The sequence below is a fragment of the Sus scrofa genome, chromosome 1 (genome assembly GCF_054392235.1).
Source record: "Sus scrofa isolate SSC_HxYL_T2T_F1_AM1 chromosome 1, Sscrofa_HxYL_maternal_Yorkshire_Landrace_v2.0, whole genome shotgun sequence".
In the NCBI taxonomy this organism is placed as follows: domain Eukaryota; kingdom Metazoa; phylum Chordata; class Mammalia; order Artiodactyla; family Suidae; genus Sus; species Sus scrofa.
The window spans coordinates 762,746-780,409 of record NC_139383.1 but is presented as its reverse complement, the minus strand read 5'-3'; the positions used below and the strand labels follow the sequence as shown (position 1 = coordinate 780,409).

General features: G+C 44.5%; 1 protein-coding gene across 1 annotated transcript in view; it reads right to left on the bottom strand.

The window, feature by feature from the left end:
* Positions 1-17,664, bottom strand: part of WDR27 (WD repeat domain 27) — a 182,151-nt gene that overhangs the window by 2,623 nt on the left and 161,864 nt on the right. Inside the window, exon 26 of the transcript XR_014843064.1 lies at positions 93-163. The gene's annotated coding sequence lies outside the window, so the exon portion shown is untranslated. The remainder of the gene's footprint in view (positions 1-92; positions 164-17,664) is intronic.

The following is a 17,664-nucleotide window of genomic DNA, read 5'->3' as shown; positions in this document are numbered from 1 at the left end:
TTTTACCTAAATAAGGCTATTGAAAACGTAGCCAAACTCATTTGCTGCTGCTAAAGAGTGGTAAGAGAAACATTTATATCCATGATACTTACACCTGGGGGACAGCCGAGGAACAAGTGTCTGCGCCTCCACGACAGGAACGAGCACAGGACCACCAAATCAACTGGAGAGAAGACAAACAAAACAACAAAGTAAAAGCAGAAGTCAACATATTACAAAAATATATTTAATGTCTGCATGTGCCTATTGGCCATCAATCGCTCGGGATTCTTCCGACACACAGGGTCCTGTGCATGCCCGCCCCTTCCTGTGCTCGTGAGAGGAGACTGGCTTCATCTCAGACAGCAGATGCGCAGCTGGCCCAGCGTGTCGACCTTAGAGCCGATTCCAGGATGTGTGAGCTAAAGTCTGATAAGGACAAAATTACAGGATTCTAGATACTGGGAAAACCTGTAACTACAATAAATGTTTTAATGACATCATAAATCACGGTACATCGAAGTTAGTAAACAAAAACTGGTCACGAGAATACAAGGGAGGGCAAATTCAGTTCATAAACTCTGTCATTAAAACAAGGTAAAAGTCTATTAAGAAGCAAAATCGGGATTGCTGACTGCAAGCACGGCTTTTCTTGAGAAGGGAGGGTTTCTGCCGTGTTAAGCACGTGGCTCTCAATTTCTCTCCTGCTCTTTTCACCCCCCTTACCCACCGTGTGCTCCTGGTTCACACAATGCGGTATCTCATGTTACTTTTCAATTACCTGAGGTGCCCCCTGAGGAGTGGCTAGTTCCAAACGCTGAGCAGAAGAATGACAATGACCCTGGACCATCTTTTGCTATTTCTGCTTTTGTTGTGTTGTTGGCTGGGGGAAACGTTCAGTAAGGCTGGAGATGCTAATAAAGGCATCATCTTGCCAAGGCCCCACACGATTTGAGGGAAACAAGTGGTTATACTTAATTAAACATTTGGGGACTGCCATAAATGAGTGGGCTCACAGTGGACGAATAATGGAAAATGTGCTGGGGAAATGTCCCCTGGTCCAAAAGCTCCCAAGGGTTAATCATGAAAACACAGAATAGATGACCAAGGTACCTCGATATGGCTGCCATCAAGCTTCGGGAGGTGGATTATGGGGAACGAGACTTGTTGTTATGATCCTTGGACCAAACAGAACCACTCGGGTTGAAGAGTAACGTGTCCATCAGGGGTGCACACAGGAAAACGGGTTTTCTGAGCCCTGGACACCTGGACACTGAGACGCCGCTCAGTCACCCCAGCGCCCCGGCTCCAGGCCCGTCCTCCAGAACAAGGTCCAGCTTTGGCGAGGCTATAGGGTGCAAGAACCAAAGGAGCCTCATGCTGGCAAATACTCCCCACGCTGGGGTCATGAGGTGGTCATTCAAAATTGTGGGTGTTTAGTCAAGTGTAAATGCATAGACCTGTTTTCTAATCTTTCAATCCTAGTCAATTCCAGTGGTGATGATACAGCTGGGGACACCATGGAGCCACCCAGCACTCCAGTCAGCCAGCTTGTGAGATAAACAGAAGCCAAACTGACTGTCAAAGCCTTAGGGTTCGGATCAGAAGCAAGTTACCAGGTTAGGGTAGTGACTGTCAGGTCGTGTTCCACGGAGACTAAGACATTGTCTGAAAACAACTGGTCCAATGGCCAGAAATGTGTGTGCCATGCCGGCTCAACAACAACAAAAACATAGTCACTCATTTGGGGGAAGATATTTCAGAGCTTTATGGTGACCATATTCCCCAGAAGAACCAGAAAAAGGGACAAAGTACAACCTGGATGCTTCGCCTCTTGATGCATCTTCAGGGAAGGGCATACAAGCCCTGGTTCCCTGCACAGGTGGTGACTGTTCTGAACCCCGACTCGTTCACGAGACCCTCGGGGGACTGACCCAACGTCCTCCCCGTTCGTCCTCACTCAGTTACTATTCACACGGGGTCAAGGATCAGCCACGAGAACGTCTGTGCCAGGAGCACTCACAGGGATGGGCGCTTGCAATGGGAACCTGCTCTGTACCCAAGGTCCCGCCGCCTTCACACTGTCCAACCTGGAACTGCCAAGGAGACTAGGTGATAATCTAGAGCTTCTTTTAGGAAGAATCCAGCGGCGAACTTCCTGTCAATACACTGACCTAAATTTAAAGTGCCAAGTATGAAATGCTGGCTGCCCCTCTTGAGCTAAACGGCAGAGAAAGTGGCAAGGCCCGTGGGGCGTGTCCCAGAGGTGAGTGCAGGACAAGACACAGGATCCACTGACACGTCTTCAGAGAATTCAGGCGTGGAGCCTTCTGGCAAGGGCCAGATGTTCACTTCCTGAAGGAGAACAAAGTCAGAACTGGGCAGGCCCATGCTGCGCTGTCCACCCAGGGGCCCAACAGAGAGCAGAAGCCCTGGTGATGAAGCCAAACGGGTAAGGGCCAATGGAGCTGACGAGTGAGGCCGGAGGCAGGCGCGGGGCGGATTGCAGGCATGGAACGCAGCACGTGCGAGGTCTCTGCAGCCGCCCGTGGGCAGCGCACACGGGCGTCCACATGCCTGAGGGCTTCTGACACTGAGCAGACACACTGGCCGAGGTTCCAGAAAGCTGTACTACAGTGAGATTTCCAGAGAACAAGGGAAGAAACTGCTCACTCTGCTTCTACCCATAAGAGAGCTTTCTTTTCTTTTAGGAATTTTGAATTCTTCAAACGTGTATGAGGCTGATATGATTTTTAGCTTAAAAATATATGAATGAAAAGATTAAATCATTAATTAAAAATAGGCCACATGACATTATCCGTTTTAGTTCTGAGTTTTTAAAGGGCTTTGACTTTTGATGACCTTCAGTGATCTCCAAACCTGGCTTGTTTGCTTGTCTGGATATATAGCATATCGTGGTTTACAAAGCACTGTCACAGAATGAACCACTCAGAGCTACACAACAGCCACGCGAAGAAAGACCAGAAAGGGTCCTGGCGTCCAAGAGGAGACCATTAAGCGCAGCGTCTAGTTTGCACCAGAGTCAATACTAAAACCCAAGACCACTCTTTGTGCCTGTGTTTCACCCACAGAGCTCTGCTTCAAGGATGTCAAAATAATCTCCAAATTTCTAAAATTTGATTTTAACACACTTGGATTAAATAAATATTACTCAGAACTTATAGATGGTATTGCAACTCAAGCTGTTTATCAGTGGTATGTGAGGAAGGTCAGATTCACATTGAAGTAAATACAGTCTATTAATTATTAACAAAGATGTAAAATATATTCTTGTTATTTATTTTCTTAGCTTCATCTACAACTTTCTCTTAACCTAACCTTTCCATATACATTGAGTGGGTTTCTCCTCTTTAGTTTTATCTTATGCACTATATATGGAAAATAAAATGCAATTTATGGAATCAGGATATCAGTACTTAAACTGTCCTATACCACCATGGCAATTCTCTGCATAAAGAATTTCAGCTCATTTTGTTCCTGATGGGAAATACTCTGAGATGTCATGGCTTTCTAAAAGAAACTCTTCCTTTGCATGCCCTAAATCCATATAGTATTTGGTTGAAGGAGCCAGAAAGCTGTATTGTCCCTTCACCGATCCTACTCCCCCTGAAACTGCAGATTAAAAAACAACAACAACAAAACTATAGGCCAAATTGACCCAACAAACATAGAAAGAACTTTCCAGCCAGCCAATGGCAGACTACACATTCTTCTCAAAAGCACATGGAAGATTCTCTAGGCTAGATCACTTGCTAGGTCACAAAATAAGTATTAATAAATCTAAAAGGATTAAATCATTCCAAGTATCTTTTCAACCACAAGGAACAAAATTAAAGGAAAATGGAAAAACTCACAAATACATGGAAATTAAACAACACATTCTTGAACAACTATAGAATAAAAGAATAAAAGGGGAACGTAGAAGATATCTTGAAACAAACAAAAATGAACACATAACATACCACACTTATATGACACAGCAAAAGCAGTACCAACAGGGAAGTGTATAAAATAAATGACTACAGTTAAAAAGAAGAAAGATCGCAAATAAATAACCTAATTTTATACCTCAAAGAACTAGCCCCAGAAGAACAAACTGAGCCTAGAGCTAGCAGCAGGAAGGAAACATAACTATTAGCAGAAATAAATAGCAAATAGAAAAACAATAGGAGAAATTACTTTTTTAGTTTTTTTTTTAAAGATAAACAAATTTGGCAAACTCTGATGAGGTTAACCAAGGATAAAAGAGAGATGACTCAAATAATAAAAGCAGAAATGGAAGAGGAGACATTAAAACAGATGCCACAGAAATTAAAAAAAAAAAGATTAGAAGGAACAAAAAGATTAGAAGGAACCCGATTATGAACAAGAATATGCCAATGAATTAGACAACTTAGAAGAAATGGATAAATTTATATAAACATATAACCTACCAAGACTGAATCCAAAAGAAATAGAAAGCCTGAACAGACCATAAACAAATAAGAAGACTGAATCAGCAACAAAGAAAAGCTCAGAACTCAAGGTCTTCACAGATAAATTCTACAAAGATTTAAAGAAGATTTAATAGTAATCCTTCTTCAACTTTCTCAAAAAAAATAGAAGAAATACTTACAAATACATTTTACAAAACCAGAATCACCCTGATACCAAAGCCAGACAATGACACCACAAGAAAAGAAAACTGCAGGCCAACATCCATAATGAACATCAACACAAAAATCCTCAACAAAATGTTAGTAAACCAAATCCAACAGCACATTAAAAGGATCATATATCATGATCAAGTGAAGTTTATTCCTAGGATGCAAGGATGGTTCAATACCTGCAAATCAATAAACATGATACACCACATTAACAGAATGAAAGCCACACGGTCATCTCAATAGATATATAAATATCACTTGACAAAATCCAAAACCTTTTCATGACCAACAACTCTCAGCAAGTTAAACGTAGAAGGAGTTTACCTTAACAAAATAAAGGACATATATGAAAACCCCACAGCTAACATCACACTCAATGGTAAAAACCTGAAAGCTTTTCCTTTAATATCAAGGCAAGGATGTCCACTCTCACCACTTTATAGTAAACACTGTATTGCAAGTCCTAGCCAGAGCAACTGGGTAAAAAAGATATAAAAGGCATCAAAATCAGAAAGGAAGAAGTTAAAAAGCATCTGCATTTGCATATGACATGCTCTTAAATGTAGAAAATTATAAATACTCCACACACATACACACACAAACTGTTACAATAAGTGAAGTCAATATAGTTGCAGGATACAAAATCAACATGCAAAAACCAGTTGCATTTCTATACACCAATAACAAACGAGCCAAAAAGGAAATTAAGAAAACAATTCCATTTCCATTAATAATAGCTTCAAAAAGAATAAAATACCTAGAATCAACTTAAACAAGGAGATGACTTATACACAGAAAACTATAAAACACTGATGAAAGAAATTAAAGCAGACAAAAATAAATGGAAATACATCCCCTTTTCATGGATTGGAAGAATTAATATTGCTAAAATGTCCATAAAAGCTGCAGTTCCCTTCATGGCTCAGTGGTTAATGAACCCAACTAGGAACATGAGGATGCGGGTTTGATCCCTGCCTTCACTCAGTGGGTCCAGGATCCAGCATTGCTGTGAGCTACGGTGTAGGTCACAGACGTGGCTTAGATCCCATGTTGCTGTGGCTGTGGCATAGGGCAGCAGCTGTACCTCCGATTCACTCCCTAGCCTGGGAACTTCCATATGCCACAAGTGCCTCCCTAAAAAGCAAAAAAAAAAAAAAAAAAAAAAGAAAGAAAAGAAAAAAGTCCATAAAACCCAAAGTGATCTATAAATTCAATGAAATTCCTATCAATTACTATCCAATTTTCTCTCCTATTCACTGAAAATCCCAATGGCATTTTAATAGGAAAAAAAAATAATCTTATAGATCACTTGAGTAACCACTGCTGAGTAATGACTATTAATAAGATAACATTCAGAAGCATGAATTCTGAACAAGCAATGCCATTCCTAGTCCCTAGGCTTGAAGAACCCTTAGAAGATAAATATTTGAAGTTGAGTTTATGTCTCAAGAAAACAAAATGAACCTTGGAAATTAAAAATAAGAGTAGACAGAAAAATCTGACTGAAAAATCCATGTTCTTAAATATGTCTGATATAAAAGAAAAATTATAAATTAAACTTCGATATTTTCTTTCATGTATATATTGTTAAAATAACAAAGTCTAGAATTTCCTGAACAAAGTCTAAAATTTCCTGAATTTTCTATTCAGGAAAGAGAAAATAACAGGATACATTAAACTAATAAATAAAATTCACAGAGCACAAAATAAACTCCATAGGCAGGAATGCACCACTGAGTCACTGAATTAGTGGCTTATTGGCACCAGTTTTAGAATCTCCTTGTCTCTCTTAATTGTGTGCCAGAAGGTATAATGTTATGAAAATTAATCAGGCCACTTATTGACATTAGGATGCCCTTTGTCCTGACTATACGTGATCTTACCCATTACTCTGAGGTTCTTTCTGGCAGGGCGGTATCCATGCCAGGCACAGGCATCTGCCTGCTGATGTTTCATCTCAGTGAGCCCCTGCCAGTGCTGTTGATTAAATGTGCTTAGGATGCCTCCCTAAGGAAACCACAGCTATCCCTAATCTGCATGTCAACAGAGACTAACCAGGCTAGGGCTCTGTAGATACAATAAGGGAAATAACTCTACCTTTTGTTAAGGAGGCTTGGGGACAAGGCACGCTTGGTCCAAGGTACACACACACACACACACACACACACACACACACACACACAAACATTTAGGCACAGCGAAATGACCAATGCGCACTGGCTTTCTCTCTTCGTGAGAGTGAGGAAAGGCAGCAGGACAGACCCTCAAAACACTGGACTTGGCCACTGAGGGTGTCACAAATTGCAGAACCCTAAGTAGTAACAATTCTTCATCAAAGGGTTGGCCACTGACCGGGCCTTAAATTTGGAAGCAGCGTCTGGGTATTTCTGCATTTGCTGCCTAGTTCCTCCTTCAGGAGGAGTAATTACCTACTACTGCCTTCAGGAATTTCCCGTGTTTTAGGTGCTATGCTAGATCTTGACCTGTATTGTTTTATTGAATCCTTGTAATTCTACCACATAAGCCTTACTGTTCCCACTCAGTACACAAGGACATCAGGGTTTAGACATCTTAGGAACATTTTCAAGGTTTCACACCAGGCAAAGGGCAGCAGCAGACATTCAACCCAAGTCTACCTGGTCCCAAAGCTTAAGTTCTCAAGTGTTACATTCACCCCACAGGGTTGACAATGAGCGGACACAAACTGCAGATGTCTCAGCCCCATTCTCTTTCCTAATCGCACCCATGCCACTGGTTGGCTTAGCAGGTAACCCCTCCCACCATTCCTGTTGAAACTTCCCCTTCCTCCAGTCTCTGAAATAATGCAAAATGGGAACCACGCACCTAAGCATTTGGAGCCAAAGAACCAGTGCACAAAGAGGAATTCTGAGAACTCCTCCCTGAACCACATGCTAGCTCTGCAACCTTGGATGACTCACTCACTCCCCTCACAGGAGACTCCTCTGTGAAACGAGTGGAATAGAACCCGCCCAGCTCACTCAGGCGGGTGGGTGACGACCACATGTAGAGGTCTTCTTTAAGTGCTGCAGTTCAGATGCACCAGGAGCAAAGCCACCCCATCAGCACAGGATGCTCTCAATATGGGATGCGGGCAGTGGGCAGTAGAGTCCCAGCTTGGGTCAAAGCAGGATCTCGGGCCTGCCATGCACGCGGAGAATTTTCACTTTCCCAACATCTGGTACACACACACCAACTAAATTACAAATGCAACAAACTCCTGCCTGGACTATCCCTTGACCTAGAATGAAAGGAATAAGAGCCAAAAATTTTAAAAGAGGCAGAGTGACTATTAAACAATTACAAAAGCCCATGGAAAATAAATAAATGGAGTTAATAAGCCTGTGCCTTTCATTTCTGATTTCACGCGTTTGAATGTTCTAAGCTCCCTGGAGGACATGCTTCCATATGGGCTCCACGTTCAAGTCGGGCCACATGTGCCTTGGGTTCCTGGGAGGAAGGGCAGACCGAGGGCTCGACTTCAGAGGCCTGCAGCCACCTGCCTTCTGTCCGGTATGAGGCCAGCGCGGCAAAGGTAGGAAGCCCATCAAGAGCGCCCACCTCCAGGGTCTCCCAGATCTCAGAGAGACCACAGGTTCGGGTCCTCCCTTCTCCCCTCTGCCCACACTGGAGAGGCGGCAGCCTCGGGCCCCAGCCTCAGGGACGCCCCGTGAGGCTCTGCCACACCAGAACCCCTCTCCCCTTGCCATCGCTGGTGCGGGCGGGAACCTGGGCCAAGTTCAGCTAGAGTCATGAGGGAGAAGTGCGGCGAGTGGGCTTCAGTGGAACAATACAAACAGAGAGAAACACTCTCCTCTCTCCTCTGCTCAGCATCCTCAGGCCTGCATCTTCCCGTGGCTGCAGGCCCTCCTGCTGCGTGTTCTCCCCCCCCCCCCCGCCCCCCGCCGAGTCCTCACACCTGCTCTCAAGTGATGCCAGAAACGGCAAGTCATGGCCATGGAAACGAAGGACCAGAAGACAGGCTGGCAGCAACAGAGCAGGGAGCCAGAGGGACCCTGGGTGTTGATCAGGCCGAAGGCAGCTCTGGTGACTACATTTAAAGCCACTCTACCTCAGGACTTTCTGTCATGTGAAATAATAACTTTGACATTTTCTTTAAGTCACTTTCAGTCGGGTTTTCTGTATCCAAAAAGAGGCTAACTGCTCAGAGTAGTGCCCAGATGACTTATAGCTGATGGTGAAAATTATAGAAAATTTCTGCCTCACAAACACACATAAGCCAAAAGCCATATATATAAATTTAATAAGAATAAATATAACAAACACCTATGTACCTACCATTCCACCCACCTCTACTGAATGTCATTTTATAATGTTGCTTTGGGGTTTTATCTTTGAGAAATAAAACATTATAGATAGAACTCAGGCCCCAAGTTTCCCCTTCCCTGAAAAAGATAATAAAAATTGTATGAGCAAGTATAAATCAATTCCACACAGACGTAACCTGGATAAAAGACCCTGAGGGAGACCTCCTGAGATCCTTCTAGAAGAGTGTAATTATCATCATTCAACTAAGGTGAAAAGGACATCAGGCTCAAAAACAACACAACTTAAGTGATTTTTGCATGAGAAACGGTGGCTGACATCATGCTTAGGAAATGACTTCCTTGTTCCCTGCGTGGCTAACGCTAATAAAATCACACTGACTGAGCTCTGCTTCCCAAGAGCTAATACATTCCTTTACCGCCATCTGTAAAATATCTAGGACGCTTGAGGAAAATCAAAAAAATATATAAGACATTTTTCTTATTATGACGCCATGGAATAATAGGATTAAACTTTTGTTGTTTTAGCAAAAAACACTGCTTCGGGCCTGGGTCCAGGCTTGTTGAAAGAAAATATAGCATATTTTCACACATAATAAGTACCTATAAATAGTTTACTGGAGGAAATACCATTTAGCTGTTTAGAAAATACAAAATAATTTAAAACTGAACAATCTGACTGAACTGCTAACATTAGACATAATTAGTAGGTACTCAGAATAGTCCCTGGAAACCATTTTATTCTCAGAGATACACAGGAATGTGATAATAAGGAGTCAGGGAAGAAAACCATGAATGTATCCAACCTTCAGGCATTATGGCAATAATATCAAGACATGTTCACGGAACTGACCCTAGGTTGCTAAAGTTGACGCAAATATTTGAATTTTACCGTCCCCGACAATCAGCAGCTGGAAACAAACGTGCAAGCAGATCCCGCCACTTCACGAGCATACTTGCAGTTTGTAACTCTCGGCAGCCCAACCAACCAGCCGGCTGTAGACGTACAGGCCAAGTGAGAACCAAGCAAGTCGGGGCCCCGAGGACTGCTTCATTCGAAGAGCCTCGTGATTCACCACCCGCAGAGGGTCCCTTCCAACAACACGCTTTTGCTCTAAAGACCCTAACAGACACTAGCGGAAGCTCTCAAAGGCCGCAGCTCTCCGAGGCATTACTGAGCACTTCCGCCACACGAGTCAGGGCCGGGCTCAGCTCCTGACCCTCTGTCCCCACACACGGGAGGCGGGAGGCCCAGGCTGGAGTCCCTGAGCCAAGAGCCATTTGTGCTCAGGTTATGGATTTAGAGATTGTGGGTTGGCCTTTCTGGGCGCTGAGGGATGGCTCCCAATTCTTCCATCCGTTGTGGAAATCCATCCGCGAACACTGACCCCTCTCCAGCCTTGTGCCCGGACGACATCCTGCTTGATCAGCAGCCAGAGGGCACCTGGAAGCTTGTGCATCAGCCGCCCCACGTGTGGGAGCAGAGAGGTCCACACAGCCCCTTTGCCGGTGGTTTTACTGTTCAACAGTTTACGAAGATTCAGACTGAAATACAATAAACGAAGAAACTGGGCAAGAAAGAGCAACCACAGGAGGAAAGGGACAAGAGGGACAGTCTCGCTGTTTAGCTTCTAAGGGACACGAACCCTACTTCCAACGCGCTGCTCCAAATTGTCCAGTGCTTCTCTCGGGAACCACAACTTTTACGTATGACTTTTGTTTCAGCCCCCATTTCAGGATGAAGCCGGCAAACTCCTTTCCCCTGGACTCCACCGGGCAAGAGTCCCCTTTTCACCATCTGCAGCCTTCACTCGGTGTACACCGCAGCCTATGATCGAGGCTGAGTCGTCAGGGTTGGGCGCTGTACCCCTCTTCTTGATGGGGGGCCCTCGCCACCCTCCCTCATAGCTCCGTGTCCTGGAACAGGACCCTTCTCCAGAAACACCCGCCACTCACAGCGGATGCCCCGCAGCAACGAAACACACTCCTTCCAGCTTTGTTTCGCAAAAGCCCTTGCTGGCGTGGGCTCCTAGCAGACTGAAGGCCTTTCGGAAGCTTCGGTGCCCCAACAACTCCAGTAGTTGGCAAATATCTGCTATCTGTCACCCGAGTGTTTGGGGAACATACAAGGTGGTGAATGCACGTGGCTGCTCAGGTGTCTGCTCCCAGCACGACCAGTCACACCAACAGCCCCCTGCGTCTCCCCCTGGACCAGAGAAGTGATAGGCCATTGAGGGAATTCCTGTTTTTTCCCAGGCAATAATGCTGCCAAAGCCTGAGGTAAAATTAATTCTTGAAGAACCAGCTACACCTTCAATGCTTTGCTTAGTATTTCTTCAATTAGAGTATACAGATATATCGTCAATATATAAGAATTCACTTTTCTACAAGAGAGACTGAAAAACTGATTACGCTTTATAGTTCTTGCTCTAATAGGATGTATTTGGGTCAAAACTGACAGCACTCCCTAAGATTCAGTGGTCGCTAATTAACATAGTGGACAGATGAGCCCCCAAAGAGGTCTGGCCTTGGTCCTGAGCTCCGGCAGCCAGTGACCTGTGTTTGTCTGGAGCCTTGGGCCAGCTGGGCAGTGATGCGGAGTGTAGGCCCCAGGGCCTTCAGGAACAGGAGACCTTTGGATGGATAAGCCACAAAGAGAGCTTATCATGACTGCATAATGCAGATCCAGCAAAAATTCTGTACACCAACGGTGGGGTGACTTCTGGTTGACTGGCCATCACACAGATGCTGGCAGAGGCTAGACTCCACAGGGAGAGGACGTCAGAGGCTCCACGCGCGGTGCATCTGCAGACCCTGTCCTACACACATCTTCTCCTGACTGACCTTAGTCTGCATCTTATTAAACCATAACCGAGTCGACAATTCTCAGCAAGTCCTTCTTGGGCAGAACCTGTCAAACCAGATGGAGATCTGCAGGCCGTTGAACTTCTGGTTGGTGTCAGAAGTGAGGGGACTGTGCCCTCTGACCCCTTGGTTGTCTTAGCTCTATGCATCAGGGTATGGTTTCAGAAAACTACGTCAAACGGAATCACTTATCTGACCAAAGCCCTCAAGCATCTTCTTTGTCACCCAATGTCTCCTCGGCCCCTCATCACAAGTCTGTGCTGCTCCCTTGCCAACAGGTCCCCATCCCTCCCTGTCTCTGTGCTCGAGCCCGGGGGCCTTCCCACTGCTCACTGAGCAGGGTCCTGCCTCAGGACTTCTGCATCCGGTTCCTCCACCCTCCCCCAGTCATTCCACCTGCCACCCTCACCTCCTCAGATATCCCCTAACCCCCACCCTGTCTGTGGAGCCCGAGTGGTAACCCTGAACAGTCCCCTTGTCCCGTCGTTTCTCCAAACGCCAACGTTACATCTACTTGTCTTGTTTAATGTTTTCCCTCCACGTGTTCTGTTCACTGTTGAACTCTCAGCCTTTAGCACAGAGCATTCGGTAGGTACCCAGGAAGTCCTCGTGGGTGGTTGAGTGGATGAATGAATGGTATCTGCCCCCCACCCCCACAAAGCACTGAGACGGAGAGAAATCACATCTGAAGACAGGTTACTGCCTTTGGTCCACGTGAAACCAGCCAGGCCAGCGGACACGCACACACTCAGCTGGAAGGCAAGAACCAGGCAGGACGAGAATGACAGGTTCTATACCCCAGCACCTGGGAGGGAGACAGCCTTTTACTCGTTATGGACAGTCTCAAAGTTCTCTTAAACTCAATGGAGAGGCTCCCTTCTGAAACTTAGGAAAAGAAAATATGGGTGAATCACTGGAATTGAAAGTTACTGTAGGAACTAGATATTTTGAAGAGTGGATTCATACAAAAAGTCAGATGTGATGGAGAATGGCAGCATTTTTGACGTAATAATAAAGTTTTCTATAAACACTTGAAAGCACTGGATTCTTCTGCAGTTTTTTCTTGTTGATTTCCAGTCGTATAGCATTGTGGTCAGAAAAAGATGCTTGATATGATTTCAATTTTCTTAAAGTTACTCATGCTTGATTTGTAGCCTAGGATGCGATCAATCTTAGAGAGTGTTCCATGTGCACTTAAGAATGTGCATACTGTTGCTTTTGGATGGAATTTCCTGTAAATACCTATTCAGTCCATCTGGGCTAATGCTTTATTCAGGGCCTGTGTTTTCTTACTGATTTTCTGTCTGGATGATCTGTCCATTGCTGTGAGCAGGGTGTTAAAAGTCCCCATTATTGTGTTGTTAATTTCTCCTCTTGAGGTTGTTAGCAGTTGCCTTATATATTGTGGGGATCCTATGTTGGGTGCATGGATATTTAAAACTGTTATATCTTCTTGGATTGATTCTTTTTTCATTATGTAATGTCCTTCCCTGTCTCTTAAAATACTCCTCATTTTTAGGTCTATTTTGTCTGATGTGAGTATTTGCTACTCCAGCTTTCTTGTGATTCCTGTTTGCATGGAATATTTTCTTCGATCCTCTCACTTTCAATTTGTATGTGACCCTAGAAGTGAAGTGCGTCTCTTGAAGACAGCATACATATGGCTCTTGTTTCTGTATCCATTCAGCCAGTCTATGTCTTTTGGTTGGGGCATTTAGTCCATTTACCTTTAAGGTAATTATCAATTATGTATGTTCTTATTGCCATTTTATTAACTGTTATGGATTTGGTTTTGTTGCTCTTTTTCCTTCCCTTCTTTTCTTATTCTCTCCTCTTGTGGTTTGATGACTATCTTTAGTGTTGTACTTAGTTGATTTCTCTTATTTGTTTGTGTATCAACTGTAGATTTTTGGTTTGAGGTTGCCCTGAATTTTGATATAGGAGCCTATATATATATGAGATTGTTTTAAATTGTTGGTCTCTTAATTGCAAGTGCATCTCCAGTGTCCTGCATTTGTATCCTCCCCTTCTCACAATTTCTGATTTTGGTGGCATCATTGTGCGTGGATGATTTTCTATCCTTACTGTATATATGCCTTTACTGGTGAGCCTTGTCATCTGTGTTATTTTTGCTTCTAGTTGTGGCCTTTTCTTTTCTGCCTGGTCAAGTTCCTTTAGTATTTGTTGTAAAGCTGGTTTCATGCTGCTGAATTCTCTTAGCTTTTGCTTATCTGTAAAGCTTTTGATTTCTTCTTCAAATTTGACTAAGAGCCTTGCTGGGTAAAGTAATCTTGGTTGGAGGTTTTTTCCTTTTACCATGTAAGTATATCATGCCACTCCCTTCTGGCCTGCAGAGTTTCTGCTGAAAAATCTGCCAATAACCTTATTGGGGTTCCCTTGTATGTTATTTCTTTTCCCTAGCTGCTTTCAATATTTTCTCTTTAATTTTGGTCAGTGTGATTAATATGTGTCTCAGGATGTTCCTCCTTGGGTTTATTGTATATGGTACTCGTTGTGCTTCCTGGATTTGAGTGAGTGGTTCCTTTCCCATGTTAGGGAATTTTTCGGCTATTATCTCTTTGAATATTTGTTCTGTCCCCTTCTCTCTCTCTTCTCCTTCTGGCACCCCTATAATATGGATGTTGGTGCATTTAACATTGTCCTAGAGTTCTCTGAGACTCTTTGTTTTCAATCTTTTTCCTCTTTTCCGTTCTGCATCTGTGATTTCCACCAGTCTACCACCTTGCTTATTTGTTCTTCTGCCTCCTGTATTCTGCTGTTGCTTGCTTCTAATGAATTTTTTATTTCAGTTATTGTATTTTGCATCTCTGCTTGCTTAAGTTTTAAATTCTGTATTTCTTTGCTCAGGGTTTGCTGTAAATTATCAATTTTTGCCTCCAGTTTATTTCCAATGTCTTGCATCATCTTCAGCATCATCAGTCTAAAGTCTTTTTCCTGGAGGCTGATAATATCTAGATAACCTAGCTGTTTTTCTGGGGTTTTTTCTTTCTCCCTTATCTGAGTTATAGTTCTCTGCCTCTTCATTTTTATTTGTATAAGTTTTTGGTGTGGTGACCTTTTTGCAGACAGTAGAGTTGTAGCCTCTTTTACTTCTGATGTCTGCCTGCCTTGTGGTTGAAGTTGGTATGGAGGCTTGCTATAGGCTTCCTGATGGGAGGGGCTGCCTGCCCACTGGTAGGCGGAGCTGATCCCATCCTTCTGATGGGTGGGGCTTTGCCTCTGGGTGAGATCAGAGGCAGCTGTGTGCCTGGGGGGTCTTTAGGCAGCCTGTTTACTAATGGGTGGGGCTGTGTTTCCACCTGGATTATTGTTTGGCCTTGGGCTGATGGGTGGGGCCATATTTTCTCAAAATGGCCACCTCCAGAGAAAAACACACTGATGAATATTCCCAAGAGCTTTGCCTCCAATGTCCTTCCCCAACAAAGAGCCACAGTCACCCCCTGTTTTCCCAGAAGATCCTCCAAGAACTGCAGTCAGATCTGACCCAGATTCCTATGGAGCCTCTTCTTTGCCCTGGGGCCCATGAAAACACTGGATTCTTCTGAGTGAAGTTTTTTAATTATCTAAAATGAACCCAATGAAAAAATTTTGATTTGATTTTTATTTCCTGCAATTATGCAAATTAGCCAGTTTCATCACTAACTTCATCTTGGGGAAAAAATCCCATTAGAGCAAGAAAGCGAGAGGCAGCCTCACATGTAAACTGAGATTTTTCTGGCAAAATACAAGAACATTTTCTTGACCTCAAAATCCATTCTGTTCTGATAAACAAAAATAAGTCTGAAAGGCTCCCAGCTCCATTTCCTCAGACCCCATAAGTCCCCATATACGTCCTAACCTGCCTTCTGCAAGAGACAGAGAATGTCTTTCAGTGTCTCTAAATGTCTTGACTCTGTTCCCACAGCACAGGAATGTGCACAGCTGCAGTTAAAGTAAGGGGTCTTTCCCTATGGAAAGTCTTGAAACTTGTGCCTGGTATATAGTACATTGTGAGAAATATACATTTCTGCCCCATTCCATGACCCCTGACATATTATGCCCAGTCCAAAGGTTCACCCTGTCCCTTTTTCTACCAGAAGAAAAGGAGCAATTCTTTGGGTGGGTGGATGTCCTCTGACAGGTAGAGGACAATGCCACTTCTAGGCTTCCTGCATGTCTGGCACAGTGATGACCTTCTGGGATGAAAGAGGTATTGTGGATGCTGAGCAGCTGGAGGGGCTCAGTGCAGGGAGACACTGAAAGGGCCAGTGTTTGCCAACCCATCAATGACCCAAGGGCAGATGCAGCAGAAAAGCAGTGACGACACATGAGTATTTCATGGGTGACTCCCAGGAAGGAGCGAAAGGGTGATTTGGGTCAAAGAGGCTATGAGGTGACACCATCATACAGCAGGCCTTGGGTCAGAGCCTTTACTAATGTTGAATCCAACTGAATGCCTATCATTCAAAAAACACCTGCTGAGGTGTAAACTGGAAAGCAATCCACAGGGTGGGAAGCCAATCTTCCGAGGGGCTAAGTGAAGACTCAAGTCGAGTTGGGGCAAAAGAATGATGGAGGGGCTCCCTCACATCGTGACCCATATGCACAAAGAGTACAACTGTGCTGCATCCTCCCTTTCTCTATGCTTTATGGCTCTGGGTAGGATGCGTGTGCTGTGTGAATGTGCTGAGAAGTGCTCCCTCTTCTTAATGCTATGCTCTTGCATCTGTCTTTCCACCAGAACAAAGAGATACTGGTGCCCAGTGTCCTGCTCTGGAAGTGGAGCAGGAAGATGGGAATTTGTTCCAGCCTTTTTTCCATGTTACTTGACCCTGTCCCTCATGTTACACTGTCATGAGTCATGGCTTCACCAGGCCAAGCCCCACCACTCACAGGCACCCTGGCAGTGCACTCCCCCCTGCATGGCCTGCTGTGTATCCTCCCCCACCAGCAACCACTGTGCACACTGCAGGGCATGGCGACCAAGCTCAGCAGGGTTCTCTCTGTATCACCTTCACTGGGGGAAGATGACCTCAACAGCCCAAGCAGCTGCACACTCAAAGCTCACTCGCAGGAAACATCTGCATGGGGGCACTAACTTCTGAGAGTCTGGGTCCATGGACTGCTGTTCGTCTTGCACACCTCAGCCTCCCCACCCCTAAGACCCCAGACTCCCTGCTCCCACTGAGGATCCTTTAGTCGTGCTGAAAATGCTGTCGCACAAGAAAGGCTAATGGGTTCCTCTCATAAACCAGAAGCACATGGCTGTGTGTCCCAGGTGCAACCACACATGCTGGAACTATCAGAGGAGTAACCAAGCCTGGCTTCCCCTTCACCACTGGTTCCTCGGGGGGGGGGCAAGGGGTGGAGGGAGAAACCCTCTTTTCAGTCCTTTGAAAAGCCAAAATAGCTATCATCAGTTTGGGTTAAAAGAATTTACTTTTATTGCATAAGCAAGCTGTATGGGCATTAGATTTTTTTATTTTTTATTTTTTTTGTCTTTTTGCCTTTTCTAGGGCCGCTCCGGAGGCATACGGAGGTTCCCAGGCTAAGGGTCTAATCGGAGCTGTAGCCACCGGCCTACGCCAGAGCCACAGCAACACAGTATCCGAGCCACGTCTGCAACCTACACCACAGCTCACGGCAACATCAGATCCTCAACCCATTGAGCAAGGCCAGGGGTCGAACCCACAACTTCATGGTTCTTAGTTGGATTCGTTAACCACGGAGCCATGACGGGAACTCCAAGCATTAGATTTTTTAAAGAAATTTCAGCTTCAAAGTTTTGACAAGTTCTCTGTTAACTAATATTAATCATCTCGACTTGCAGCAAGATAAGGTTTGTCTTA